Below are 22009 nucleotides of genomic sequence, written 5' to 3'. Positions count from 1 at the left end.
CATATCAACATATGATATAAAGGGAATGATTTCTTAATATTGGAATTATGGGGGAGGGATAGCTCAACAATTTAAACCGCACTCCCCCTAATTCCATGCCCACATCTAAACCAAATAAAATTTTGAGACAAAGGTGTGTTTGCAAGATGGTCAAGCTATACTCCTTGAATCAATGATATTTAGCTCATTCCTCAAATAAGAGAACCTTGCTTCATCAAGAGGCTTCGTGAATATATCGGCAAGTTGATCTTTGGTAGGAACATAGATAAGCTCAATATCACCACGGGCAACATGATCCCTAATGAAATGATTCCAGATCTCAATATGCTTTGTTCTTGAATGTTGCACCGGATTATAGGCAATCTTGATGGCACTTTCATTGTCACATAATAGAGGCACTTTGTCACAAATGACACCGTATTCCTTTAAAGTTTGCCTCATCCATAACAATTGAGTGCATCCACTTGCGGTGGCAACATATTCGGCTTCGGCGTTGGAGAGAGAGATATACAATTTTTCTTCTTAGAAGACCAACACACCAAGGACCTACCAAGGAATTGGCAAGCCCCGGAAGTTGATTTCCTATCATCCTTATCTCCCGCCCAATCCGCATCGGTGTATCCATTGAGAATAAAACTTGAGCCTTTGGGGTACCAAATGCCATATCTTGGGGTATCAACCAAATACCGAAAGATTCTTTTGAGAGCCATCATGTGGCTCTCCTTAGGAGAAGCTTGATACCTTGCACACACACCAACACTCAACACTATGTCCGGTCTAGATGCACAAAGGTAAAGCAAGGATCCAATCATGGAGCGATATACCTTTTGATCCACCTCTTTACCATTGGGATATCAAGTGCAAGATGACATTTAATAACCATAGGAGTGGCTATACCCTTCAACTCGGTCATCTTGAACCTCTTGAGCATGTCTTGGAGATATTTTGCTTGATTGATGAAGGTTCCTTCCCTCAATTGCTTGATCTCAAAACCAATGAAGAACTTCATCTCTCCCATCATAGACATCTCAAACCTATCGGTCATAAGCTTTGAGAATTCATCATTGAAAGCTTTGTTAGTCGAGCCAAAGATAATATCATCAACATATAATTGGCAAACGAAAAGCTCCCCATTGACCCTCTTAGTAAAAAGAGTGGGATCGATTAGCCCAACATCAAACCCACGGTCTACCAATAATTCTTTAAGGTGCTCGTACCAAGCTCTAGGAGCTTGTTTGAGACCATAAAGTGCTTTATCAAGCTTATAGACATGGTTAGGGAAGTTGAGATCCTCAAACCCCGGGGGTTGCTTAACATAAACCTCTTCATGCAAAGGACCATTAAGAAATGCACTTTTCACATCCATTTGCCGTAACTTAAAGTTATGATGCGATGCATAAGCAAGAAGGATACGTATGGACTCAAGACGAGCAACGGGAGCATAGGTCTCTCCAAAGTCAATTCCTTCAACTTGAGAGAAACCTTGAGCCACCAATCTTGCCTTGTTCCTCACAACATTTCCAAACTCATCTTGCTTGTTCTTGAAAATCAATATAGTGCCTATAACATTGCGGCATCCCTTTGGCTTCTCTACTAAGGTCCATACTTTGTTGCGCTTGAAGTTGTTGAGTTCCTCGTGCATAGCTTCCAACCAATCCGAATATTCAAGGGCTTCAAATACTTTCTTGGGTTCCACTAAGGAGATATAAGCATGATGATTGCTAAAGTTAGCCAATTGCCTTCTTGTGGAAACACTTGCCCTCACGTCACCAAGGACCTTGTCATGTGTGTGTTCACGAATTTCAAGGTTCCTTTCTCTTCTTGCTAGACGACGAGCATGGATCTCTTCCTTGGTTCTTCTTGGCCTTGGAGGTATCACTTGATCAACTTGATCATTTGGGTCCCCGTCTTGACCTTCAACTTGAGCTTCCTCAATTTCTTGAGAGTGCTCAACATCAAGTACTTGATCTTGGACATTATGAGGTGAATGACACAAATTGAATGGATCCTCATTGGAGCCATCATGAATGCTTGGTTGATCTTGTCCTTGATCTTGCACACAAGAGGGAGGGTCTTGTTCTTGTTCTTGGGTTGGTGCATCATTTGCTTCACTAGATGGGGTTTGTTGATGTTGAGAAGATGAGGGCTCCACCGTGGTAGAGCATAGTCCTTCCCGAGACGCCACACAGTGTCCCTCAATGGGGCGGAAAAATCCCACACCCATTCTTACTATGGCATCTTGAGGTATTTCATCACCTGCACATACATCAACTTGCCCCACTTGGGAGCCATCATTTTCTTCGAACTTCACACTACAAGATTCGATGATAATCCCGGAGGATACATCAAAGACTCTATAAGTGTGAGATTCGGCACCGTAACCAACAAATATACCCTCCAAAGCTTTAGGAGCAAATTTAGATAAATGAACTCCTTTGATTTTGTAGAAACACTTACACCCGAACACCTTGAAGTATGAGTAATTAGGCTTGTTCCCGGTGAGTATTTCATATGGAGTCTTGTTCAAGCCCTTGCGGAGATAGAGCCGGTTAGAGGAGTGGCAAGCGGTGGAGATGGCTTCGGCCCAAAAGTTATAGCGGGATTTATACTCCGCCATCATAGATCTTGCCATATCCATAAGAGTCTGGTTCTTCCTCTCCGCAACACCATTTTGTTGAAGGGTGTAAGCAGCGGAATATTGATGTCGAATCCCCTCATCACTAAGAAAATCATTGAGTGTATAGTTCTTGAACTCGGAGCCGTTGTCACTTCTTATTGCCATAATGAGGAGGTTGTGTTGGCGTTGCACCTCGGTAGCAAAGTCAATGAATATTTGTTGAGTCTCATCTTTCGTCTTGAGAAAGTAGACCCAAGTGTATCTTGAGTAGTCATCAACAATCACCAAGCAATGTTTCTTCGCACCAAGACTTGCATGAGAAACGGGACCAAAGAGATCCACATGAAGGAGCTCCAAGATCCTCTTGGAAGAGATGATAGTCTTGCTTGGATGCGGAGCGTCATGCATTTTGCCTTCAACACAAGCCCTACAAACACGATCTTTGGCAAAAGACACATTTTCCATTAGTCCCACAATATGGTTTGATACGCGTGAAGCACACGTCCGTTGGGAACCCCAAGAGGAAGGTGTGATGCATACAGCAGCAAGTTTTCCCTCAGTAAGAAACCAAGGTTATCGAACTAGTAGGAGTCAAGGACCACGTGATGTTGTTGGTGGAGGAGTGTAGTGCGGCGCAACACCAGGGATTCCGGTGCCAACGTGGAACCTGCACAACACAATCAAAATACTTTGCTCCAACGTAACAGTGAGGTTGTCAATCTCACCGGCTTGCTGTAAACAAAGGATTAAATGTATAGTGTGGAAGATGATGTTTGTTTGCGAAGAACAGTAGAGAACAATGATTGCAGTAGATTGTATTCAGATGTAAAAGAATGGACCGGGGTCCATAGTTCACTAGTGGTGTCTCTCCAATAAGAAATAGCATGTTGGGTGAACAAATTACAGTTGGGAAATCGACAAATAGAGAGGGCATAACAATGCACATACATATCACGATGACTACTATGAGATTTAATCAGGGCATTACGACAAAGTACATAGACCGCTATCCAGCATGCATCTATGCCTAAAAAGTCCACCTTCGGGTTAGCATCCGCACCCCTTCCAGTATTAAGTTGCAAACAACAGACAATTGCATTAAGTATGGTGCGTAATGTAATCAACATAAATATCCTTAGACAAAGCATTGATATTTTATCCCTAGTGGCAACAGCACATCCACAACCTTAGAACTTTCTCACATCAGTCCCCAGATTCAATGGAGGCATGAACCCACTATCGAGCATAAATACTCCCTCTTGGAGTTACAAGTATCAACTTGGCCAGAGCCTCTACTAGGAACGGAGAGCATGCAAGAACATAAACAACACATATATGATAGATTGATAATCAACTTGACATAGTATTCCATATTCATCGGATCCCAACAAACACAACATGTAGCATTACAAATATATGATCTTGATCATGATAGGCAGCTCACAAGATCTAACATGATAGCACAATGAGGAGAAGACAACCATCTAGCTACTGCTATGGACCCATAGTCCAAGGATGAACTACTCACACATCAATCCGGAGGCGATCATGGTGATGAAGAGTCCTCCGGGAGATGGTTCCCCTCTCCGACAGGGTGCCGGATGCGATCTCCTGAATCCCCCGAGATGGGATTGGCGGCGGCTGCGTCTTTGGAAGGTTTTCCGTATCGTGGCTCTCAGTAATAGGGTTTTCGCGACGGAGGGAATAAATAGGCGGAAGGGCAGAGTTGGAGGCGGCGCAGGGGCCCCACACCATAGGGCGGCGCGGGGCCCACCCAGGCCGCGGCCCTGTGGTCTGGGCGCCTCGTCTCCCCACTTCGTATCCCCTTCGGTCTTCTGGAAGCTCCGTGGAAAAATAAGACCCTGGGCGTTGATTTCGTCCAATTCCGAGAATATTTCCTTTGTAGGATTTCTGAAACCAAAAACAGCAGAAAACAGCAACTGGCTCTTCAGCATCTCGTCAATAGGTTAGTGCCGGAAAATGCATAATAACGTCATAAAATGTGTATAAAACATGTGAGTATCATCATAAAAGTAGCATGGAACACACTACAAGGGATTTGATATACTGTGACGTGCTCAAGACGTCACGCAATAGCAATAAACGTCATGGAATACCCCTCCATGACAAATTTAGAGCGTCACAAGCATCGTCATGGAATCCCCGTCACAGATTATTCCTAGTGACGCGGCGCGCGAGAAAACGTCACTGAGTGTCGATGATGTCATGTGTGATGTCAGCACCTAGGAGGCCATCACATGGGTTAAAAACGTCATGGATTATCGTCATGGATGTATGTGATGTCATATCAATTTTTTATTTTCATTTATTTTTTATTCTTCCGAATTTTTATTTGGGACCATTCTCACCGCTTAGACACTTTAATTTTATTGAATAGTATATAATTCATTCGGTTAGAATACTAGTGGATCCAAGCTGCTTCAGACTCAGCCACGCTAAATTATTCATAGGAAACAGGTTATAGAAGTATTAGTCACGTCATTTTTCACCACAAATTCAACCAAATAGTACAAACTACAACAAAAAATAAAAATTACATTATGTCGAATCCTATTCCCTGCTTACAAGAAAGAATAAAAACCAATATGTGATAATCAACTACAAATTTACAGCATTCTGCACTATTGTTTTCTTCTGCATCAACCATTCTTCGTAAATGATAATCCGCTGCAGATTCAAAACAAAAAAGAACAATGCTTAGGATGGATAAAAAGCAGGCAAGTCGGTGGAAATGGGCAGTGTAAGACCTAGATCTTCTAGTTTGTTGATGCTTGACAGCTTCTCGGTTCTCCTTGTTCTTTGTACAAAGTACCTATATGAAGCAAACGAGTATTAGTATTTGTTGGGTTCTTCCACGGATCAATCACATACAAAGATCATATAGTCAACAATTAGAAAACCAACGGACTGAGCTAGAGAAGCACACGGATGTGACATGTATAGACCAATGAAGTTTGGAATTTCATGTGACTGATTCAATTACGCATGGTTCATGTACAGCACGCACCAATCAAACACTACACGGCAATCTCTCAGTTCAATCAGGATTTGCTCCCCACCCCCCCCCCCACCCCCCCCCACCCCCAAAATAAAAGTACCAGCGGCATGTGAAGCCAACACACATGAAGCACTGTTATACTAGTGTTCAATCTCCTCTTTCAAATATGCTAGGCATGAGTATATAAAGAGCATGCAAGGAGGCAGGAAAAGCCACATCAGACATTTGAGAGCAAGCATCTTTACAAGCAAGTAAATGATTATTGAAAAAAGAGTATCATACAGCCTAATAAGGTTCCTTGATATTCTCAATTGGCTGTAATTTGTAATCAGTAGAAAGTGTCAAAAAAATCACTTCCAAGCAGCTGGCAATTCAATCAAAAGTCAGTACCAACAATATACAACAACACCAAGCAGCTGGCAATTCAATCAAAAGTCAGTACCAACAATATACAACAACACCAATCTGGTCCTCTCATACTAAAAGAGCTGGAAAAAATGAGAAGCTACAACAGCAAAAGACAATTTGGTTTTTGGTGGAGAAGTATTTGAATGATTATCCATAGAAGTATACAACAGTAGCATCATAGTTCATGTAGATCATGCCAGAGAAGAGTTCAAACTAGTTACAGTTCAGAGATACTTGAGCAAACATACACAGAACAGAGATATCTTTAAGTAGGTTTGAATAAAATGCTCGTGTCTGAGTAGGTTTGAATAAAAATGCTGAACCAAAATACTTAAAATAATTGAGCAGGCAAACTATAGGTGAAATTTCAGTTAAAATAGGACCTACCCTTTGTACAAGAACACACAGAAGGTAACCCAATATTAGTCATGTTCATATTTAGGCAAATAATTAATACATCAAAACAATTAGGCCTTCGTCTGCATAACTCATACTCACACTGAGCTAATCATCAAGCAAACAATATATACAATCAGCTGTAATTAAAATGCACGTGAATCAATTATTTAAATCCAACGAACAAAAAAAGGAATTCACGTGATTTGCACTACAATGAATTAGATAAGCTGCTTTCTACCACATACTTGGCCGATTAAAACTGTGCCTATGTTCTGCACCATGGAAAACTTATGCATGCTCCCTGGTCATAGCTTATACAAGAATATGCACATTCGTTCTCTACAATCTATATGTCAAACTACTGATAGTAGAGAAGCTACCAAAAATTCCCATCAGGTTAATATAACCAACCTCGAATAATTAAGTGTAGATTGGTAACTGTTAAGATTAAAAAAGGAATTGTGAACATCATAACATATGAAACAACATAACTGCATGTGGACATTGGAGATCAGGTGAACATTTGATGATACTTCTTATCCTCCTTAGTTCAATCAGCACCTGCAGGCCGCTGATGTTGTCTAGAATAAGCACCGAGAGGAATATATCAGGTGTTGTGAAGATGGGGATGAGAATGAGAGGGGGAATACCTTGTACTATAGGCGAGATGGAAGCCAAGGAGGCGGCGCCAAGGAGGGCGGAGTCCAGAGGCCACGTTGACCGCGAGGAGACAACACCGAGGCACCACCACCATGGTCCTTGACAACGACGACCTCGTTGTACAGTCCCGTCAAGGGAGCCACCGCTTAGACGACGACCCAGGCACGGCGAAGGACAGAGATGAGGCGCCGTCTTGTCGATGGAGACTAGAACGAGAGGCGGATTGTCAGCATGGTGAACGCCGCAATCGTCTCAGTGCCCGCATACAGATCCGGTGGCCGCCATCGATGCTGTTGACCCCGCCAGTGGAGCAGAGGAGGCAACGTAGAGCACGTTAGGAAAGAGGTCCATGGTCGCAGATGAGGTAGATCGACGACGGGAGAGAAATAACCTGGTGGGAGGCGCCACCACTGGAGAAAGGGGGCACGCGGGGAGGTGGGTTAGGGTTCGTGGGGAGTGCAGTTTTCTTCTTTTCTTAACAGAGGGGAGGAAAATATGACCGCCACACCGTCCAGATTTTGAGTTATCGCGAGTAGCTTTTCAGTTTTCAGCTCCCGCATTTATACCTTACAAAACAAATTTGACAACTTGAGAACTTTTCCTAGCGTAAAGTTTGTTGCCAGTGGAAGAAGACCGGTTCGGGCTTTTGACCTAGGAGACAGGCGATTGCCTGGCGACTAGGGTTTCCGCCTTCTACGTCGGTTTCCGCCGGCGGGAAGTCTTCCCTCCTTCCATCAACCTTGGCGCGATCTTCTGGGGGCCGGTGGGATCTTGGCGGAGGAACATGGCGTCTCCTCAGGCAAGTGCTGCGGACTCGGCCAGCGGGTCGGGATCGAAGAAGATGGACAACAATCTGGATGACATGCTGATGCGGCTCGGGATAGACGAGGATGAGATTGATGATCTCGTATTTGAGGACGAAGAAGATGTTCCGAAACAAGGTATGAAGTGGACAGCCTTAGCCAGAATTCACACGGCAAATAGTTTTAGCCCCCAGACCTTTGAACAGCACATGCGTGTAGCTTGGAGTCCGGCCCAAGAGATCATATTCACTCCTTTGGAAGACAAGTTATTTTCAGTGCAATGCTCTTGTCTAGGTGATTGGCTTAAGGTTGAACAAGGGGGTCCGTGGCTTTTTCGACAGAACGCCGTATCGATTGAGGCATATGATGGTTTGGCTCCAACGGAATCAGTTGATCTGAATTTTATCAATGTGTGGATCCAAATTCACAAACTCCCAATAGGATACAGGAAGGAATCTCTTATCAAGAACTTGGTGGAGAAGAAGGTTGGCAAGTGCATCTCTGTCGAACTTAATGTGCAAGGGATTGGGAACTTTGTCCGTGTTAGGGTCCGTCTAGATGTTCGCCTACCTCTAGCTCGAGTGGTAACTATTTCTCGGGAGAAACAACGGGAGTTCTATGCAGTGAAATATGAAAAGATACCCAGATTTTGTGGGTTTTGTGGCCTCCTGGGTCATATCCACACAGAGTGCGGCACGGGGGAATATGAGGAATCGAAGCTAAAGTGGGGAGATTTTATCAAAGCAGATTTTGACACTTGGAAAGGAAGGTTCATGGCGGGTGGCAGAGGTTTTGGGGGTAGCCGTGGACGTGATTCATCTGGTAGAGGGAGGGGCATGTATGGTCGCGAGGCGAATATAAGTTGGAGGTTTAACGCTATGAACACTACTGATGATGGTGGTGGATCTGAATTACAAGATACTGCTACAAGCCCTGTGAAAGACAACAGTACTGATCTACCTGCTAGTGATAACAATATATCTGGGGCGAAGAGGGGACTTGCTTTCAATCTAGAGAAAGATAATCTTACGCACCCTTCGGTCGGCAATGTAATAGGTGACCCGCATGCAATGGCTATGGATATTGTACCTGTACCTCCTCCGACGGTGGGTGTAATTGCTGAAAAGGACAGAAAGAAGAGATCGAAGAAGGATGGGACTTCTTCAAACAACTCTGTAGGATCGGCAGACTCCAGCAAGGGGTGTGTCCGGTCGCAATGAAACTCCTATGTTGGAACTGCCGGGGAATGCGTAAGTCCTCGGCAGTTCGTGCGCTCCTGGTTATCCAGGCGCGAATAAAACCAGATGTGCTTTTTCTGTCTGAGGCACATTTGTGTAAAGTTAAGGCGGAATCTTTCAAGCGGAGATTACTGTTTGACGAGATGTTGGTGGCTGAAAGTGATGGTAGAAGTGGAGGCTTAGTCTTGTTCTAGAATAATGATATTACTGTAACGTCTAAGGAGGTGGAGCAGAATTTTATTGACATCCGTATTAATGAAAATGGTGAGGCGGGATGGCGCTTCACTGGCTTTTATGGTGAACCTAGCAGCGATAGAAAGCATTTGTCTTGGGATTATATCCGTTCCCTTCATGCAGAGCTTGATCTTCCCTGGATTATGGTGGGAGATTTTAATGAAATTCTTTATTCAAATGAAAAAGAAGGAGGTTCTTCTAGACCACTCCGATGTATGCAGGCATTCAGAGATGTGCTTAATGAATGTGAGTTGGAAGATATGGGCTTTGAGGGGGATATTTTCACCTGGTGAAGAGGGAAGATCAGGGAAAGGTTGGACAGAGCGGTTTGTAATTCTAGATGGACAGATATGTTCCCTAATGTAGGAGTGGTTAATGAGGATTTTGGCAAATCAGACCATCGGCCTATCCTTGTTGACACTGAACGGCTAAATGGAATTTAGGTGCAGCATGCGGTATCACCCCTCCGGTTTGAGGCTCGTTGGCTGTGCGAGAATTCGGTTGAATCTATCATCCAAACGGCATGGGACAGAGCCAAACTGATCCATGCAGAGGCCTCCCTTAGTGATCACACGGCAGAGGTGCATGAGGCGCTCCATAGTTGGGACAAACATGTATTAAAAGGACCAAGGAAAAGGCTGAGAGAGCTTCAATCGGAGTTGAACCAAGTTATGTCTGGTCCTCTTTCGGATGAGGCAATTTCTAAACAGAGAGATATACAACTCAAGATGGAAAATCTATTGGAACAAGAAGAACTGTATTGGGTCCAGCGTGGAAGGGTTAATTGGCTCAAGCATGGAGACCAAAATACGGCTTTCTTTCACCGGTTTGCAACAGGGCGTCGAAAACGGAACTTTATTAAATATTTGAAGAATGAAGATGGTGACATTATTGAAGATCATGATCAAGTTATGGGTATAGCTAGAGATTATTTCCAGACTTTGTTCACTGCAGAGGTACAGGATCCTGATCCTAATGTTTTAAACAAAGTCCTTCCCTCTGTTACTCCTGAGATGAATGAAAAACTGCTTGCACCTTATTCGAGAGATGAGGTCAAAAAGGCTCTGTTTAATATTGGTGATCTAAAGGCCCCAGGTCCTGACGGGCTTCATGCTGTTTTCTATAAACGTTTTTGGCATATTATTGGGGAGGACCTTACTGACGAGGTTCTACAAGCAGCGAATTCCAGGGTTATACCAGAAGGCTGGAATAATACCACGGTGGTGCTCATTCCGAAGGTGGAAAACCCGGATCTGATAACACAATTCAGGCCTATTAGCCTATGTAATGTCGTGTACAAGGTGATTGCTAAACTGATTGCTCATAGACTCAAATATATTTTACCAGAGATTATTTCTACCACGCAGAGTGCCTTTGTCCCGGGCAGACTCATAACTGACAATGTACTGGTGGCGTATGAGAGCTACCATACTATCAAAAATAAGAAGCTGGGTAAGTTTGGTATTTGTGCTGTGAAGTTGGACATGCACAAAGCTTATGATAGAGTGGAGTGGTCTTTTCTGAGGAGAATTCTGATACGTCTAGGGTTTGATCCTACTTGGGTTGAGCTCATTATGGCGTGCGTTGCATCAGTAAGGTACCAGGTTCGCCTGAACAATGATTTGTCTGATTATATCTATCCGTCAAGGGGACTCCGCCAAGGGGATCCTCTTTCACCTTACCTGTTTCTTCTCTGTGCGGAAGGACTATCTAGCCTGCTCAAATTTGAGGAGAATGAGGGGAATTTAATCGGAGTCAAGGTTTGTAGAAACGCACCTGCAGTGTCGCATCTCCTCTTTGCGGATGATTCACTTATACTCATGAGGGCTGATCATGCCAATGCTACTTGTCTCCGTAATGTTTTGAATGATTACTGTGCGGCTTCGGGTCAATTGGTGAGCGAGGCAAAATCAAGTATTTTCTTTAGCCCTTGTACTGAGACTGAGATGAAAGCTGAAGTTTGCAGTATACTGAATATATTAACAGAAGCGATTACTGATAAGTATTTAGGCCTTCCTCCGTTGGTAGGGGTGGATAGGTCGGATTGTTTCCAGCACCTGATTGATAGAATCTGCAAAATCCTTAGTGGATGGAAGGAGAAGAATATGTCTTTTGGCGGGAAGGAGGCGCTCATTAAAGCCGTTATTTAGGCCATACCTGCATATGCGATGTCTGTTTTTAAACTACCCAAACAGATTATTAAAGGGATAATAACTGTAATATCCCAATTCTGGTGGGGAGATGATGATCAGCAAAAACATATGCACTGGTTTGCTTGGTGGAAAATGTGTGTGCCGAAGAAACAGGGAGGTATGGGTTTCCGTGATCTTCACTGTTTTAACCTATCTATGTTGGCAAAGCAGGTTTGGAGATTGATCTCTGTACCAGAGTCTCTTTGTGCTACAGTTCTGAGAGCGAAATATTATCCATCCGGGGACATTCTGAATTGCCAGTTGAAAAAAGGGAGTTCTTATACATGGCAAAGCATTTGGGCTAGTATTAACACTTTCAAAAGAGGACATATGTGGCGTGTTGGGGATGGTTCTAAAATAAATATTTGGACGGATCCGTGGGTTCCTGGAAGTCCAAATCGTATGATCACCACCAGAAGAGGCAATATTGTTCTGTCTAGAGTTTCTGATCTGATAGATCCTGAAACTGAGAAGTGGGATGAAGAAATTTTAAACGACATTTTTTGGCCTGTTGATGTACAGCGGATTCTGAACATTCCTCTAGCGAGTGGGCTTATGCAGGACTTTGTTTCTTGGCACTTTACAAAGACGGGTATATTTTCGGTTCGTTCATGCTATCATGCAGAGTGGGATCATCAACACGGTGTCAAATTAAGACGAACATCAGGCTATGGTACATCTTCAAACCTGCCTGTTTGGAAAACAATATGGTCCCTGAATGTTCCAGCCAAGGTGAAAATTCATTTATGGAGATCGCTCCTGGGGGCTATTCCCTGTAATGGGGTGTTAGCCAATAGGCATATGATCACGAGCTCGCAATGCTCACTCTGCCAAACTGATTGTGAGAGTATCCGCCATGCTTTTTTCTGCTGCCCGCGGGTGTTGGAAATTTGGAGCCTTCTCGGTATGAGAGACTTGATATTGCATGTGACCTGTGCTGAACCAAATGGCGGAGCTGTTTTGGAAGCCTTGCTCCGGGATAAACTGGCTGCGGCTCCGATGACTCCGGAAGTGGATCGGAATGACTTGATAGCAGTAGCGGTTTGGTATATTTGGTGGGAGAGGAGAAAAGCCACCCACGGTGAAGCTGTTCAATCTCCGGCTCGTACTGCACAGTCAATATCTACACTCACCCTGAATTTCTCTAGAGCAAAGAAGAGGAAGACAGGAATTGACAGACATGGGTGGGAAAAGCCAAGGGAAAACTTTGTGAAACTAAACGTTGATGCAGGGTTTAATGCTGATATTGGAACCGGAAGTACTGGAGCAATCCTCCGCGACGATAATGGGGGCTTTCTGGCGGCGAGCTGTTGTGGCATACCCTTTATATCTGATCCATCCTCTGCCGAAGCTAGAGCTCTTCGGGATGGCTTAATTCTTGCTGGTCAGATAGGGTGCAACAGGATTGAGGTGAATTCTGACTGCATGGATGTGATCGAAGTTATGAATCAAGGCGGGAATTCTTTTGGCCCAGCTGCAGCAATTTATGAGGAGTGTTCGATGATTTGCTATAGCTTTGTAGAGGTGGTGTTTTCTCATTGTCCTAGAGAAGCCAACATGGCAGCACATACGTTAGCTAGATCAGCAGAGGGATCAGAGTCTATTGTTTGGCTCGATGACCCCCCTGATTTTATTTTTAGTGTGCTGGCAAATGATGTAACGATCATGTAACTCAGACAGCAAGTTTCTTACGCACTCTTTTCCTTACCAGGGTACCGAAGGGGACTGGAAGGTTTTTAATGAGGCGACTTGCTTGTCTTATTTATATAATGCTTTTGTTTCAAAAAAAAAGTTTGTTGCCAGTGTGGTTGTAAATGGGACCGTGTAATCCTTGCCCCGGACATTTTAGAGCTAGTTCAATTTTTCTGTACATATTGTTTCAATGTTATCTCAAAAGTTGAAATTACAAATAATGTTTTTATGAGATAATACACCAAAACAAAAAAATTACTAAAATGTCAATAAATTTCTGTTGACATGCAAACTTATATGTACCATGTAGCCATAATTCTCTCAAAAGTTCTCAAGATTCGAGGTAAATTTATGGGACATATGTGTTATACTACCTCCGTCCATAAAAGAATGTCGTGAGTTTGTTTAAATTAAGATATATCTAGAATCCTTTTAGTGTATAGATACATGCAAATTAAGATACATCTACGGTATATTTGTATTGATGGAGGGAATATATTGAATATAATTATACTAAGTTAGTAGGTCTCCTGTGTAATGCTACAAAAGTATTTGAGTGTTGTATAAATCAGTAAAAAATTGCTACTCTAAGACATTGCATGTGTTTGTCAAGGTTGCAAGTTTGATTCAGGATACGAGTCTACTATTGAATTCTTCTGTGACGAGGCACCGTTTGTCATGGAATCTATCCAAACTGTCACGGAATATGTCATTGAGTGACGGTGAATGTGCAACGTCACGGATTATTGAGAATCCATGACGCTAGGTACGAAACGTCACATATTACCACATTCCATGACATTACAGACCACTGTCACGAGGATTTTCGTCATAGTATATCATATCTCTTGTAGTGACATAAGAAATTATAGATACGTTTGAGACGTATCATGGTTCCCCTTGTGAAGACTTTGCAAAGTTCTCATGTTGACATGGGCTAAGCGGCGATGCCACAACCAACCCACATCCGCCTTTCCGAATAGGCACATCGCACTTGTCGTGGTGGTCCCCGAAAAGTCCACCACATACAAGTTGTGTTCGCGATTCCCAATGAAAGCGACTTTTAGAGTCTTCCTCCACAAGAGGACCACAATATCATTATCAATAAAGACGGCGAAACCCATCTTGCCAAGGGCGGAAACGGAAAGCAAATTGTAACCAAGGGTTTTGACAAGCATGACATCCACAAGAGTAATGTTGTGTGCAACCACAACCTTGCCAAAACCCAATACCTCGGATGTAGAATTATCGCCAAAGGAGACGGTGATATTATTTATATTGGGCCTCAACTCCTTGACGAGGTTCTTGCCGCCGGTCATATGACTTGTACATCCACTGTCAAGTACCCATTTTGAACCTCCGACGGCATAGTCCTACATGGGATCAATTCTTGGATTTAGGTACCCATTTCTCAATGGGTCCTCTTTTGTTAGCAACAAGGGTCTTTGGGACCCAAATAGACCAAGCAACATAACCATCATATGGGCCAACATATTTAGCATAAACATCACCATAATAATCTTTAAATAGAACATAGTGAGGGTTATCAATTCCTGCATTATCATCATTAATGGTTTTGCCCTTAGGAGCTTCACCATTAGTGGTGGCTTTCTTTTTCTCTTGTGCGGGCTTGGCCTTTTTCTTGTTTGCCTTTTTAGCCTTGGCATTAAAACCAAGTCCCTCCTTCCCATTGTTTAACCTTTGCTTACTCAAAAGATCATCCAAGGAAAGTTTACTTTGGGGAGAGGAGGCCTTAGCAAGTTCATCCTTCAACCTAGCATTTTCCTCAATAATATTTACATGATCACATGAAGGAGTAGAGGTACTAGGTATGTCATATGAAGCAAGCCTAATTTGAAGTTTCTCATTAGACTTGGAGAGGAGAGAGTATTCACTCTTCAAGGCTTTGTGAGCCTTGTCTAGTTCATCTAGATCCTTCACAAGTTTCTCATGATCAACACCAAATTTGGCCTTTTCCTTTATAAGCACTTTAGTCTTAGCTCTAGCAAGATCTCTAGCTTTAGTGAGCTTGTTAATTTTATCTTGAGGCTCTTCAAGATTTTCTAGCCTCTCTTCAAGAGACGCTGTGGTTTCTTGACATTCCTCAAGAGCATTTTTAAGAGCATGTATTTCAAGAGAGTCTTCTCTCTCTATTTGACATTTTTTCTCAAGAGTATCATTTAGTTGAGCTATACGAACCATGAGATTTGAAACATGCTTTTTAGTGTTACCTTGTAAGTTAAGAATGAAATCATCAAACTCTAGCATTTCGTATTTCACTTTTTGTCATCACAGTTGTAGCATGATCTTGTTCTTGGACCCATGCTAGTGAACCCACTTTTGTGGTTTCTCTTGATGTTGTCTTCCTTGGCCTTGGAAGGATCAACCCAAAAAGATTTTGCATGGAAGGACATGTGATCATTGTAGTGGAGTTCCAAGTCTTCCGGATAGGACATACTCCAAGAAGCCCTATATTGATCTTGAGGGATCACTTCTTCTACGGAGTTGACCGTCAAGGCAAGGTTGGTCCCTTTTATCATCCCAAGAGCACGGTTGCGAGAATCATGAGAGTTTCGCTCAAGAACCTTGAGAGCTTGCATCTCGTGCACAGCTTGTTGAGAGGTGAGAGAGGGAAAGCATTCTCCCCGACAAGAGTCTTGACATCAATGGGTTCAAACAGCATCATGCAATCGATGTACTTATCCTTGATCCAAGAGTCATTGATGTGGGTGGCACCCACATTCCGGAAAGCATCGGCAACGGTGAGAAGCCTTCCATACATGGCTTCATGATCTTCATCCGGTAGCCTCAAGAAACATTCGGCTTTATTCCGAAGAGCATTATACTTGTTCCTTCTCATGCTATCACTTCCAATGCAACTAGTGGCCAAACCATCCCAAGCTTCCTTGGCGGTGGTGAAATTCCGAATACGAGACAAATCCTTTGTCCCCACACTAGTTTGAATCATGTGCAAGGTAGTGTTATTGAGTTGACTATCAACCGCTTCTCTTCTAGTCAACTTGTCGGGGTTGTAGGGCTTGAAGCACGATGATTCTCCAAAGTTCATTGGAGGCACTGCGAACATGAGAGCTGAACTCAAATTGCCAAGTATCGAAATCATTAACGGAAAACTTAGGAGGGTCGCCCCGAATGTTTATATGAGGATGGGGAACCGGTATATCGGGAGATAGGAAAGGCGGAGCCACTCGATTGTAGCTCTCACCTCCACTAGTTCCCCTAGGAGATGCAATGGGAGATTTGATAGTGTTTAAGTTATCACCATCCACGGGTTTGGTAGAGGAGGGTAATGCCGAACCATCTCCCTCTTCTAACCCACCCGTGTCCTTTACCTCTACGGTGGGAGCCATGGGAGGGGCCGGAGTCAAAAGCTCGGAAATCATTTTTCTCATGCTTTCCATTTGAGCTTCCATGGAGGACCTCAACGAATTGAAATCATCCATGGAGACCATATTAGCGGCCCCTTCCGCAGGCTCTTTGTCTGGCATACTCTTAGGCGGTTAAGCCCGAAATAAGAGCCGAGGCTCTGATACCAATTGAAAGGATTGTATGCCACACCTAGAGGGGGGTGAATAGGTGCTAACCAATTTTTAGTTCTTTTTCAATTTAAGCTTGACACAAAGGTAAATTCTCTAGATATGCTACTAAGTGAATTTACCTATATGACAAGGTTACCAACTAAGCAAGATATAGCTACGTAATATATAGGAGATAGAATAGGATAGAGGTAACCGAGAGTGGAGCACGCGATGACACGGAGATGATTCTCGTAGTTCCCTTCCTTTGCAAGAAGGTACGTCTACGTTTGGAGGAGTGTGGTTGCTACAAAAGCCAAACCAACAGCCACGAAGGCTTCACTCAGATCTCCTATGAGCAACGCCACGAAGGCCTAGCCCACTTCCACTAAGGGATTTCCTCGAGGCGGAAACCGGGCCTTTACAAGGTTCTTGGGGCACACATCCACAACCAAATTGGAGGCTCCCAAATCTGTAACAACACAACAATCAACAACAATATATCAACAACAAACAACTAGGGATCCAAAGAGGAACACTAGCAAGAGGGCCCTCAAGCATATGAGGGGGAAATGAAAAACGCTTCGGTGAGGATGTAGATCAGGGTCTTCTCCTTCGATTCTCCAAAGCACAAAGGATTTGGGTGGTTGAGGGAGGAGATCTTGCTATTTTGGTGTTCTTGGTGGCTCAGCAATGGTGGATGAAGATCTTAGGGTTTGAGCAACTTTCCAAGGTAGGAGAAGGGGGGTATTTATACCCCACCAACTATTCTGCCCGTTGGAGGAGAATCACCGACAGTGTCGGCCTTGAGACGCCGGCAGTGCCGTCCTCTTTCTGAATCTTCAGGTCGACGGGAAGACCGGCAGTGCCGGGCCAGAATCGCTGGCAGTGCCGGGGTGCACTCACCGGCAGTTCACATAGTTCAACAAAATTATTAAGATGGGCAGCAGCATCATCAGAACTAACACCAGAAAATTGCTCTCTCATAACAAGATTTAGTAAAGCAGGTTTAATTTCAAAGAATTCTGCTGCAGTAGCAGGTGGAGCAATAGGTGTGCATAAGAAATCATTATTATTTGTGTTTGTGAAGTCACACAACTTAGTATTTTCAGGAGTACCCATTTTAGTAATAGTAAATAAAGTAAACTAGATAAAGTAAATGCAAGTAACTAATTTTTTTGTGTTTTTAATATGGAGAACGCAAACAAGACAGTAAATAAAGTAAAGCTAGCAACTAATTTTTTGTGTTTTGATATAATGCAGCAAACAAAGTAGTAAATAAAATAAAGCAAGACAAAAACAAAGTAAAGAGATTGGAAGTGGAGACTCCCCTTGCAGCGTGTCTTGATCTCCCCGGCAACGGCGCCCGAAATTTTGATGCTTGTTACGCGTACAGCACGCGTCCGTTAGGAACCCCAAGAGGAAGGTGTGATGCGTACAACGACAAGTTTCCCTCAGTAAGAAACCAAGGTTTATCGAACCAGTAGGAGCCAAGAAGCACGTTGAAGGTTGATGGCAGCGGAGTGTAGTGCGGCGCAACACCAGGGATTCCGGTGCCAACGTGGAACCTGCACAACACAACCAAATTACTTTGCCCCAACATGACAGTGAGGTTGTCAATCTCACCGGCTTGCTGTAACAAAGGATTAGATGTATAGTGTGGATGATGATGTTTGCAGAGAACAGTAGAACGAGTATTGCAGTAGATTGTATTCGATGTAAAGAATGGACCGGGGTCAACAGTTCACTAGTGGTGTCTCTCCCATAAGATAAATAGCATGTTGGGTGAACAAATTACAGTTGGGCAATTGACAAATAAAGATGGCATGACAATGCACATACATGTTATGATGAGTAGTGTGAGATTTAATTGGGCATTACGACAAAGTACATAGACCGCTGTCCAGCATGCATCTATGCCTAAAAAGTCCACCTTCAGGTTATCATCCGAACCCCCTCCAGTATTAAGTTGCAAACAACAGACAATTGCATTAAGTATGGTGCGTAATGTAATCAACAAATACATCCTTAGACATAGTATTGATGTTTTATCCCTAGTGGCAACAGCACATCCACAACCTTAGAACTTTCTGTCATTGTCCCAGATTTAATGGAGGCATGAACCCACTATCGAGCATAAATACTCCCTCTTGGAGTTACAAGTAAAAACTTGGCCAGAGCCTCTACTAGCAACGGAGAGCATGCAAGATCATAAACAACACATAGATGATAGATTGATAATCAACATAACATAGCATTCATTATTCATCGGATCCCAACAAACGCAACATGTAGCATTACAGATAGATGATCTTGATCATGTTAGGCAGCTCACAAGATCCAAAAATGATAGCACAATTAGGAGAAGATGACCATCTAGCTACTGCTATGGACCCATAGTCCAGGGATGAACTACTCACACATCACTCCGGAGGCAACCATGGTGGTGAAGAGTCCTCCGGGAGATGATTCCCCTCTCCGGCAGGGTGCCGGAGGCGATCTACTGAATCCCCCGAGATGGGATTGGCGGCGGCGGCGTCTCTGGAAGGTTTTCCGTATCGTGGCTCTCGGTACTGGAGTTATTATCGACGAAGCCTTATGTAGGCGGAAGGGTAGGTCAGGGGGCGCCACGAGGGGCCCACACGCTAGGGCCGCGCGGCTGATACGTCCAATTTGCATCACTGTTTTATATCATAATTTGCTGTTATTCATTGATATATTTCATATTTGGAGATAATATTTATGTTATTTCATCTATTTTGCGTGTTTCATGATTATTGGAGGATCGCGCACCGGAGTCAGGATTCTGCTGGAAAAAGCGTCATCAGAATGCAATATTTCGGAAGATCAGCAGTTGACGGAAATTATATGAAAAATCCTATTTTTCCAGAAGACGAAGGGAGCCAGAAGGGGGAGCCGAGGGGACCCGAGGTGGGCCCACCTCATAGGCCGGCGCGGCCCAAGGCCTGGCCGCGCCGCCCTGTGAGGAGGGGGCCCATAGCCCCTCTCGCCTCCTTTTCTTCGCGTATTTCTTCGTCCCGAGGACCTAAGCTCTGGAGGATAGGTCGCGAAGAGACACAGCCGCCTCTGCGGGGCGGAGAACACCAGAGAGAAAAGAGCTCTCCGGCAGGCTGAGATCCGCCGGGGAAATTACGTCCCGGAGGGGGAAATCGACGCCATCGTCACCGTTATCGAGTTCGACATCATCTCCATCACCATCACCATCACCATCATCTCCATCATCATCACCGCCGTCTCCACCGCTGCACATCGTCACCGCTGTAACAATTTGGGTTTGATCTTGATTGTTTGATAGGGGAAACTCTCCTGGTGTTGATTTCTACTTGTTATTGATGCTAATGAGTGAAACCGTTGGACCAAGGTTTATGTTCAGATTGTTATTCATCATCATATCACCTCTGATCATGTTCCATATGATGTCTCGTGAGTAGTTCGTTTAGTTCTTGAGGACATGGGTGAAGTCTAAATGTTAGTAGTGAAGTATGGTTGAGTAATATTCAATGTTATGATATTTAAGTTGTGGTGTTATTCTTCTAGTGGTGTCGTGTGAACGTCGACTACACGACACTTCACCTTTATGGGCCTAGGGGAATGCATCTTGTACTCGTTTGCCAATTGCGGGGTTGCCGGAGTGACAGAAACCTGAACCCCCGTTGGTATATCGATGCAGGAGGGATAGCAGGATCTCAGAGTTTAAGGCTGTGGTTAGATTTATCTTAATTACTTTCTTGTAGTTGCGGATGCTTGCAAGGGGTATAATCACAAGTATGTATTAGTCCTAGGAAGGGCGGTACATTAGCATAGGTTCACCCACACAACACTTATCAAAACAATGAAGATTAATTAGCCGTATGTAGCGAAAGCACTAGACTAAAATCCCGTGTGTCCTCGAGAACGTTTGGTCATTATAAGTAAACAAACCGGCTTGTCCTTTGTGCTAAAAAGGATTGGGCCACTCGCTGCAATTATTATTCTCGCACTTTACTTACTCGTACTTAATTCATCTGCTACATCAAAACCCCCCTGAATACTTGTCTGTGAGCATTTACAGTGAATCCTACATCGAAACTGCTTGTCAACACCTTCTGCTCCTCGTTGGGATCGACATTCTTACTTATCGAAGATACTACGATACACCCCCTATACTTGTGGGTCATCAAGACTATTTTTACGGAGCCGTTGCAGGGAGTGAAGCGCTATTGGTAAGTGGAATTGGTAAGGGAAATTTCTACTGTTTGTGCTGATTTTATTTCTGCCTGCTGCCATAATTCATTATGGAGAGATCTTCTCTTGAGTTTTTATTTGGAAAATCTACTACTACTACAAAGGTAGTGGATGAGGCGCCAGGTGAGGAAGAGATACCATACAAAATACCTATGAAAATTATTGAACGTGTAGTGGATAACCGTTATACAGGGGATGGAACTGTCCACCCTGGAGATCATTTACTGTTCTTACATGAATTATGCGGTTTATTCAAGTGTGCAGGTATTGCTATGGATGAAGTGAGGAAGAAACTATTCTCTATATCGCTGTCTGGTAAAGCGGCGCATTGGTATAAATTACTGGATAATGGGGATTCTCTTGAATGGAATGATATTGTGCCCCGGTTTTATTCTAAGTTCTATCCTCCAAGTGAAATTCACAAAGATCGGAACCACATATATAATTTTTGGCCTCATGATGGAGAGAGTATTGCCCAAGCGTGGGGGAGATTGAAGTCTTTAATGCTCAAATGCCCCATTCATGAGCTTCCTGGTAATGTTATTATTGATAATTTCTATGCAAGACTTTCTTTTTAAGACAAGACCTTGCTGGATACTTCTTGTTCTGGATCATTTACACGCAACAAAGAAGAGTTTAAAAGGGACCTTCTTAATCGCATCCAGGAGAATACTGAAGGATGGGAGAACGACAAAGATAGAGAATCAGGTATAAATTATGATTACAAATGCATTGAAGCTTTTATGGATACTGATAAATTTTGTAATATGAGTGCTACTTATGGTCTTGATTCTCAAGTTGCTGCAAATCTTTATAAAGCTTTTGCCTCTCATTATGAATTGCCTAAGAAGAACTTTGATAAGTATCATGAACCGTATAAAGATAAAATTGATTCATCTATTAATAAATGTGTTGTAGTTGAAACTGTTGATCATGTTATTCCTGAAGCTTATATTGAAAAAACTCCTT

General features: G+C 43.4%; 1 long non-coding RNA gene across 1 annotated transcript; it reads right to left on the bottom strand.

Moving 5' to 3' along the window:
* Window positions 1-5074: 5074 nt before the first annotated feature.
* On the bottom strand, window positions 5075-5668 carry LOC127326987 (uncharacterized). Its single transcript, XR_007868303.2, has 2 exons — window positions 5386-5668; window positions 5075-5305 (listed from the first exon to the last, which is right to left on the bottom strand). It is a non-coding gene; the product is annotated as an uncharacterized lncRNA (long non-coding RNA).
* Between the last annotated feature and the right edge of the window lie 16341 nt (window positions 5669-22009).

The sequence above is a fragment of the Lolium perenne genome, chromosome 3 (assembly GCF_019359855.2).
Source record: "Lolium perenne isolate Kyuss_39 chromosome 3, Kyuss_2.0, whole genome shotgun sequence".
In the NCBI taxonomy this organism is placed as follows: Eukaryota; Viridiplantae; Streptophyta; class Magnoliopsida; order Poales; family Poaceae; genus Lolium; species Lolium perenne.
Note: the sequence above shows the minus strand (reverse complement) of the source record. Positions and strands in the feature narration are given on the sequence as shown.